The sequence below is a fragment of the Ictidomys tridecemlineatus genome, chromosome 7 (genome assembly GCF_052094955.1).
Source record: "Ictidomys tridecemlineatus isolate mIctTri1 chromosome 7, mIctTri1.hap1, whole genome shotgun sequence".
NCBI lineage: Eukaryota > Metazoa > Chordata > Mammalia > Rodentia > Sciuridae > Ictidomys > Ictidomys tridecemlineatus.
The window spans coordinates 16,850,510-16,859,026 of record NC_135483.1 but is presented as its reverse complement, the minus strand read 5'-3'; the positions used below and the strand labels follow the sequence as shown (position 1 = coordinate 16,859,026).

Sequence of the window (8,517 nt, the reverse complement as noted above, 5' to 3'; positions counted from 1 at the left end):
GCTTTAGAAACACTGAAATTTATGTTGCGGCACCACCATTAATTAGCAAAACATGCTGTAAATTTACTAAGCCTCTTGATCTTCAGTTTATTTATCTGTAAATGGTGGTAGGTAATACTAGCATGGGACTCATATAGCTATTATGAGAATTTAAATGAGAAAACTTTATCCTCAACACTTGAGGCAGTATTAATGTTATTATTATTCTCTTTTTTGCTTAGTTGTCTTTTTAAAATGTTTTACAATAAAAATGTATTATTTTGTACTTTTTAAAGTTAATTAGAAAGTGTATTTATCTGCTCACAAATTATCATACCCCAAGGATAGAGCATTGGTTGCCCAGTGAAGGGTCAACGATGAGAACAGGCTTATCACTCAAGGACTTCAAGTTTTATAAATCTGGGATGGGCCTGATAATCTGCATTTTTCAAAAGTCCTCCCTGTCCCTTCCTCATCATGTGATTCTGATGTAGGTAATCTGCAGGTGACACTTTAAGAAACCTCACACTAGATCTAATAACTATAACATCATTTTTCTCTTTATAAAATCACAATATATTGCAATGAACTATTCTGAGCATAAAACACAAAAAGTGGATTATTTTTATTTTTCTTAAATAGAGGACTTCCCCAATCTTCCCAGATAGTTTGACCTAATGTTGAGGGCTGCAATCAAGTCAAGATGGCGCCTGGCAGTTTGCCAAGAGGAGTGCTTTGTGAGGCAACACCAGGAGCCATTAAGATGGTGGAGATTCCTTATTGGCTGATTGCTGTATCTGGATGATGCTAATTGAGTCAAGCTGTGTGTAGTCAGTTAGGTATATACACCGCTGTTGTTCCGAAATAAAGCAGTTCCCGCTTCAACCTTCAAGTTGCTTGTCACCTCTCAGTTATTTGGCCCAGCCGGACTGTGGCACCTATAATTTAATCACCTTATAAGGAAGTTCCTTTCTTTCCGTCATCAATCCAAGCCATCATTTAAAAGCACATAGGTAAATGATACCAGACTAGATACTAGAAACAAAAAATGTGGAGAGGTAGGGCAAATGAGCAGTCTCATAAGTAATTGTTGAGACTCCATTGGTACGACCTCTACAGCAAATATTTAAACACGCATTTAAGAATTCAAACTTTAGATGCCAACGTTTTTTTACTGTACAAGGTTAGTCATTGCTCTACTTTCTTGAAAAGAGCGAAAGTTTGGAAACAACTGGATCTGCTAATAAGGAACTGATTAAATAAACTAAGAGTCATATAACCAAATACTATGGAACATTTATTAGAATAAAATAACTTTGTATAACCCAAAGTGGAATGATTTCAAAGACATAATATTAAGAGAAGGTTGTAGTACAAGGTATGTATGCAGTGTGCAATTTTCTGCTGCATTGCGCAGAAGGCACTCACACAAATATGCTTGCAGTATTTACTTAAATCGATGATTAGCTCTGGGAAGAACTCAGAAACAAAATGTTAAATTGCCCTAAAATTTAATCAATTACCTTATAAGATGTATTATTGCATATCCTTTTGTACCTTTTAAATTTTGTTCCATATATACTGTGTGTTAGACCAGGACGCAAGAAAAGACCACTGACTCCAATTAAAATCAAATTAAAGCAAGCTTATTATTTCGACCAGCCGGACTGCCTTTTCCTCCCAAAACGGTGGGAACAAGACAGCAGCCCCACCTTTCCTACAGCCCAGCTTTATAGCCCAGAAAGTTACACAAAGAGGGGGTTACAGATAACAGAACTCTGACAAGCATCACACTAATGGTAGTTTACATTTTTTGCTGGCCCCAACATCAGAATTTATGAAGACCATTAGAGCCTCAGAGAGGGTCGTTGTCTGGCCAGGGAAGGGCAATATTAATGAGGTGTCACTAAAGTTTCAGAGAGGGCTGCTATCTGGTCAGAGAGCCAGGCATGGGTGAGTTCAAGGCACGGGCAGGCATTCCAAGCAGGTTCAGAGTTTGCAGTAATTTATAGTAAAGCCGAAATTAGCTTTTCATGGCTTTGTGGCAAGATGGCTCCCAATTTAATAAAAGATCAGGTTGGGTCTATCATTCCCCCCTTTTCTTATGTGTCCCTTTCAAATCTTTGATAGGGTAGGGGAAGAGCACTGAGGGAATTTTAATCCCTCAGGTAACAGTCTCTAAATTTTTAGAATTCACCCCAAAACGGTCTCCCTGATTTTACCTGACTTAATTAATTACTTATATTGATAATCTATTTATTTTTGCCTCCATTGTTGTAAGAAGACAGGCGTCACTCATTTTGGCTTCTTCTGAGCTGAGAGAGGGTGATGTGAGGGGGCACGGCGTGAGGGACATGAGTTGCCTTTTAGAAGTCAGTTCGGTTTGAAGTCTGGTTGGGGAAGAACAGGTTGTAAAGTCATCTGGGGATGGGTGCTTCTATGAGAGAAACAAAACCATGAGTACTGAGTAAATGTTGCAGCAGCTGGAACGTGTCACTGTATAGAAATTCCCTCACCAGGCTTTAACATTTCCAGTTATCAGGCCTATAAATTTAACATTTAACTTTTAGTGTTACAGATGTCCTTCCCCATAAGATACAGTTTAATAATTTAATGTCATCTGATCTTGCAAAATTCTTTTACTAGTATGAGCTCTGTGTCTAATAGAGAAACCTTTAATTCTGTTACTCAGGGCTGGATAATCATACTAGCAAACACGAAGCCTACCTGTGTAGGTTAGGAATATCTGTAGGCCTTAAACTAAAAACTTCTGTCTCTGGCAGCTCCTCTTGATAGTCTCTTTTTATAGTTATCAGACATTTCTGTCTGAGAATCCTTCTTTGTAGCCTCCAGTCTTACTTATTTTGGGAGGCTAACATAAAGTGTATACCTTAAATAATAATAATAATTATTATTATTATTATCATCATTATTATTATTAAAATGCCCAGGAATGGCTGTATTTTGGTTTTAACTGTCTTTGCTAAGTGTTTAAGATGAAGCAGTCAAACTGACTTTTGTTTCTATCTATTGTTAACAGTCAGCTGAGCTTTTATGGGAGTCATTCCTGGGGAAACTTCTCAGTTCTGCTAGTGCCAGTTGCGCTAGGATGGGTCTAGGTCTTGCTTGACCATGTGGCTTCCCTCGGAAGCACCAGGGATGTCTCCCTTCTCTGATGACTCTCCTCTTCATAGCAAATGCACTGATTGGCTTTCTGTTCTCCAGTGGTCTCATTAGTCTCCCTGATCGGGAGGTTATGTGGCCCAGAGTTGCAAAGCTCTTTAGAGAAGTCCCCTGTTCCCTGGATTCAGACTGACTCAGAGGGCAAGAGCCAAATATTGGTTTTTCTGGCCCTTTTAATTTAACTTTAATTTTAAAACTTAATCTTAAACATCCAGCAAATAAATTTTAACAGCCTTATATTAAGAGTACTGGGCTTTAATGTCTATAACTTTATAATTATTCATCTTTTTATTAATTGGGATCTGTATTAGCCTATCTGTCTTGTAGGTGATGGCTTATTATCTCAAACTAACCCATGTTGTGTTCTTAAAGCAACACTTCTGTAAAACACTAACAGGGTATCTTTAGATCACTTATAAGGAAATTACAAAATAAAATTAACAAGAGTAAAAACACTTAGTTCCTGTAACAGCTACCCTGAATTTTTGGCTGAGTTATACATTATATCCCCTGTTTGAGATCCTAGTAATCTTGACAGAAAAAAACAACAAAAAAAACAAATTTTTGAACATAACTTTAAATGAACTAAAATCTGGCCTACTGTTTTCATAGTCATTCTCACATGTAGTAAGATGGGACACAGAGCCTCATCTCAGGTAAGGCAGGGCTCTTTCTAAATCTTAAGTGTTTTAGTTCTAAAGCTGATCTTTGTATTTTTAATTATCATTTTACAAAGTTTACATAAATTGTTTGAGGTCACATGAACATTAGCTAACACCATATGATATCAAATTTAAAACATGAATTAAAGGCTGAAAGTTTTTAACCTTTACATAGATTAGGCTCTCATTAACTTAAAAATACATTTAAAAAGTTCCCCAACTTTACATATCTTATTGATAACAGGTAAATAAATCCCCAATATATTTTTTACCATACAACTTCCGAACACCAGCTTGATATAATGCTCTTTCAAAGTTTCTACCTTACAGACTTGTATACCTGGAAGATATGAGCACATTAATAGCATCACAGTTACATTAATGTTTCTACATTAACCAAGTTTAGCTTTTTTTTTTTTTTAAAGAGAGAGTGAGAGAGGAGAGAGAAAGAGAGAGAATTTTTAATATTTATTTTTTAGTTCTCGGCGGACACAACATCTTTGTTGGTATGTGGTGCTGAGGATCGAACCTGGGCCGCACGCATGCCAGGCGAGCGCGCTACCGCTTGAGCCACATCCCCAGCCCCAAGTTTAGCTTTTAAAGAAATGGTAGTACAGTGTTCTAAAATAACAGTTCTTATTTAACCAGTTGTTTAATTTTTATGGTTGCTTACTCTAGAAAAAAGTAAAACTTAATAAACACAATGTTATGGGTAAACTTATGTTTTAAGAAATTTTTGTCTCTTTAACACATGACTGATTTTTACAATCTTATACAGACTTTAGTACAAACTTATACAGACAGACCTTAGTAAATCAATCAGATATCTAACAAAAGAACTCATGAATGAGTAATCCCATATCAAATTTACTTATTTATCAAAATATTAGACAAATGTATTGAACAGTGTAAACCATTTTTTGTTGAAGGAAAAGTCCTAGAACCAAGGCATATTAGATATTTTATAGACATTAATATTTTATGAGTTTTTTGAACACCTAGAAAAACTTGTAAGTTAAATTTAAAGACATTTATTTTTATCTGTTTATCCAATTTAAATTGAACCATTTAAATCACATGAATTAAAGATCCTTGGATCCATTTTTTTAAATTTGTTTTTATGAGTGCTCCTTATATATGTTAATTTGTATATCATATATATGATATAGGGACATATGTATATATAGACATACAACACATAACAAAAGTGTGCACACATAACAATAGCAGGTGAAATCTCCATTGCAATGTTTCAAAAACTCCACAGTTGGTCAAAGATAGGACTGATCAGAAAAACATTAAACTAGGTCTGTAGGGTCAAAATCATGAGCTCAAAAAATACAGAATCTAAGGAAAAAAAAAAGAGTCCTAGTAAAAATGACTGGCCAGTAATTAGTAAATACCATACAATTTACTCCTTTTTTTTTTTTTTTCCTTAGGTCTCAGATCAGTCTCCTACTGAGCTTGCAGGCTTCTTTCATTTGCATTTCAACATAAATCCTGGCAGAGGTCTGGAAGGAGCAGGGAAAAACTATTCTGAGCAGACACCTCAGGCCTAAGGCATTTTAACCATAAGTCATAATTTTCAGGTTCCAATGTTGAAAATTATGATACAAGTTTAAGATACAATTCACAAAATTTTATATCTTTACATCTTGTTTTGTCAACAGATACCATACTATGATTTACTATCCTTGTCCAAATTAATGCACTGGTACACACAGTAACATTTTCTCAGGCTACCCAATTCAAAATTGGTGAAAAAAAAGACTGAATGATTGGGAAGTTACTTGCCAACTTGGAAGTAGAGTTCTTTAGTTTTCCATCCTAAGTATTTAAGTTCTCTGGCATGAATTATCTGAAATCATAAACTAAACAATTACCTAAACCCAACTTTTAACTGCAGCATTGTGCAATGCATCAAAAACCCATTCAAATACCAGATTGTTACAATAAAACATCATCTTTTAGACACACATTCAGCCAAGATCATTCCCAAGAAACAATTTATAATATCAACACACTATTGCACATGTCTTAAAGGGTCAGAAACAAAGACACAGGACAGACAGAGAGGAGCTCCAGACTATGGCTGACAGACAGAAACCTTTTAAAACAGAGCAGATAAGAGAAAAATCTCCTACACCAGTGGCACCATGGATGTCCCCACAAGGGGACCAGATGTTTTCACAGAGGGGCAACCTGAAATATAAAATCAAGGGTCTCCATGGCGACTTTACTGCATTAAGTGTCTCCTTTTTCTTTTTCTCTTTTTTTAAGAAGACAGAGGTGGCATAATCCTTACAGTGCAAGGAAGGAAGGCAGGAATTCCCTGAAGCAACAGGGCTTCGGCAGCTGCTGGGAGTCCCTCAGTCCCTCCTTTTACTTACAGGATTCCACCCCAAGCACATTCCATCTCCTAACATTTCAGTAGTCAGTTCTCAAAAAGTTCTGGGGGTGGGGGGTATCAAAATTTGTAACTGAAAGTTCGGTTCCTGACCTCAGAGCCAATTAATGCCAATTTAATAATGAGGACAGGGTTTTGAGAAAAAGAAAAAGGGAGTTTTATTGCTTTGCTAACAAAGGAGAAACACCGGGGACTCTGCCCAAAGGTTGTGACTCTCTTGATCTGGAGGGACAAGGGGTTTTAAAGGAGTCTCACTTGTTAACCTGGGAGATACTCAGTTCTTAGATCCCCAGCAGGCATTGCCCTCCTGCAGTGGGTGTGATCCAGCAGCCAGCCAGGGGCTTCTCTCCTCCTGCTTAACAAAGGGGGGTAAAGTTCATCGCAGTTCCTTAAAACACAGTCCAAAGGGGTGTCAGGCTGACTTGCTTTATTACCCATTTTCACGTCCAATATCCTTAAGTTTTTACCACTGAAATCACACAACAAAACGCACAAAAACAAACAAACAAAAAACATATAGAACACAGAACAAAAACAAGAAAACAGAAACCCGGCGCCGAAACAGAAAAACTGAGGAGCAATGCAACGTCTTGCCAAAGCTCTGGGGTAGGAGTGCGTGCGTGCCCGTCGGCACCTCTCTACCCTTCCAGAGGAATTCCCTACAGAACAGAACAGAAGACAGAACGATTTCTCGTACTGTCCGGACAGGAGTATATGTGAGCCTCGCCAGGCCACCTCTCTGTCATCAGAAGAGATCTCCCTTAACCGGATATCAGATGTTATAAAGGCGCCACTTACCTATGCAGGCCTCCTCCACCAGGTGCTTGCTAATAGTTTTAGTGTGGCAGTTCACTGCAGGTTTCCGGGGACTGAAGGCTCACCCCGAGACCTTGGAACGTCTCAAGTTGCGCACCCCCTAGAGTGGCTCTCCAGCCCGGAGCCCTGGAGCGAAGGCCGGCTTCAGAATTTCCAGCAGTCTGGTCTTGTGGTCTGGTCGGGCAGGGTCATCTCGCTGGGGAACTCCAAAATGTTAGACCAGGACGCAAGAAAAGACCACTGACTCCAATTAAAATCAAATTAAAGCAAGCTTATTATTTCGACCAGCCGGACTGCCTTTTCCTCCCAAAACGGTGGGAACAAGACAGCAGCCCCACCTTTCCTACAGCCCAGCTTTATAGCCCAGAAAGTTACACAAAGAGGGGGTTACAGATAACAGAACTCTGACAAGCATCACACTAATGGTAGTTTACATTTTTTGCTGGCCCCAACATCAGAATTTATGAAGACCATTAGAGCCTCAGAGAGGGTCGTTGTCTGGCCAGGGAAGGGCAATATTTATGAGGTGTCACTAAAGTTTCAGAGAGGGCTGCTATCTGGTCAGAGAGCCAGGCATGGGTGAGTTCAAGGCACGGGCAGGCATTCCAAGCAGGTTCAGAGTTTGCAGTAATTTATAGTAAAGCCGAAATTAGCTTTTCATGGCTTTGTGGCGAGATGGCTCCCAATTTAAAAAGATCAGGTTGTTTTAAGAAATTAATTATAAAAAATATAGAAAAAATCATTCAGGAAGAAACATCTTTGATATCAGAAACTCCAGAGAGGTGGAGATGTAGAAAGGCTGACCTTTACTATATCTTTCCCGATCCAGTTGAAATATATGTTTGTCTCAAAAATAGAGTTTAGAAAAAACTGGAGGAAGACCAGCAACTAAGAGCACAGTATTTCCAATCTTCAAGAACTGGAGAGGCACTGCACAGTTCAGCGATGGCCACAGACTGAGAGCTGATGGCTCAAATATTCTGTCCCAACAGTTGTAATAGGAACACCATCCCTGTGGGATACCTGCCACCTTCAAGAAGTTCAAAGCATATTGCAAATGTGTAATTAATCCTTATGCTAGGCCTCGGGTGGTTAGCTCCACCTTGCAGATGAGGGGCCTATAGCAAGACTGATAACTTATCACTAAGCTGTGGCAGCATCGCGCCCGCAGAAGACTTCACCGCTGGGGCCGCATTCTGGTGAGCTCAGCCCACTTCAGCCCCCTTCAAGCCCCAGCCTGGGCTTCTCCGAACCTGTGCTCATCAACGCCGACGCACCCCGGGGACCCTTTCGCGACACCATCGTGCCCTGTCAAGACTCCATTTTGTCACAGCCCTTTTCAATACATATCTTGTTTTAATTTTCCCCATCATCTTTGGGGGCTGTCCCCATATAAATAAATAAATAAATAACTTATCACTGTCATGCCCAGCAAAATCAGTCCTGTATTTTTAGTCACAACTTGAGAAA

At 38.9% G+C, this 8,517-nt stretch overlaps 1 long non-coding RNA gene across 1 annotated transcript; it reads right to left on the bottom strand.

Moving 5' to 3' along the window:
* Nucleotides 1-1,603: 1,603 nt before the first annotated feature.
* Nucleotides 1,604-7,719, bottom strand: LOC144365424 (uncharacterized). Its single transcript, XR_013423829.1, has 2 exons — nt 4,097-7,719; nt 1,604-2,416 (listed from the first exon to the last, which is right to left on the bottom strand). It is a non-coding gene; the product is annotated as an uncharacterized LOC144365424 (long non-coding RNA).
* Nucleotides 7,720-8,517: the final 798 nt, after the last annotated feature.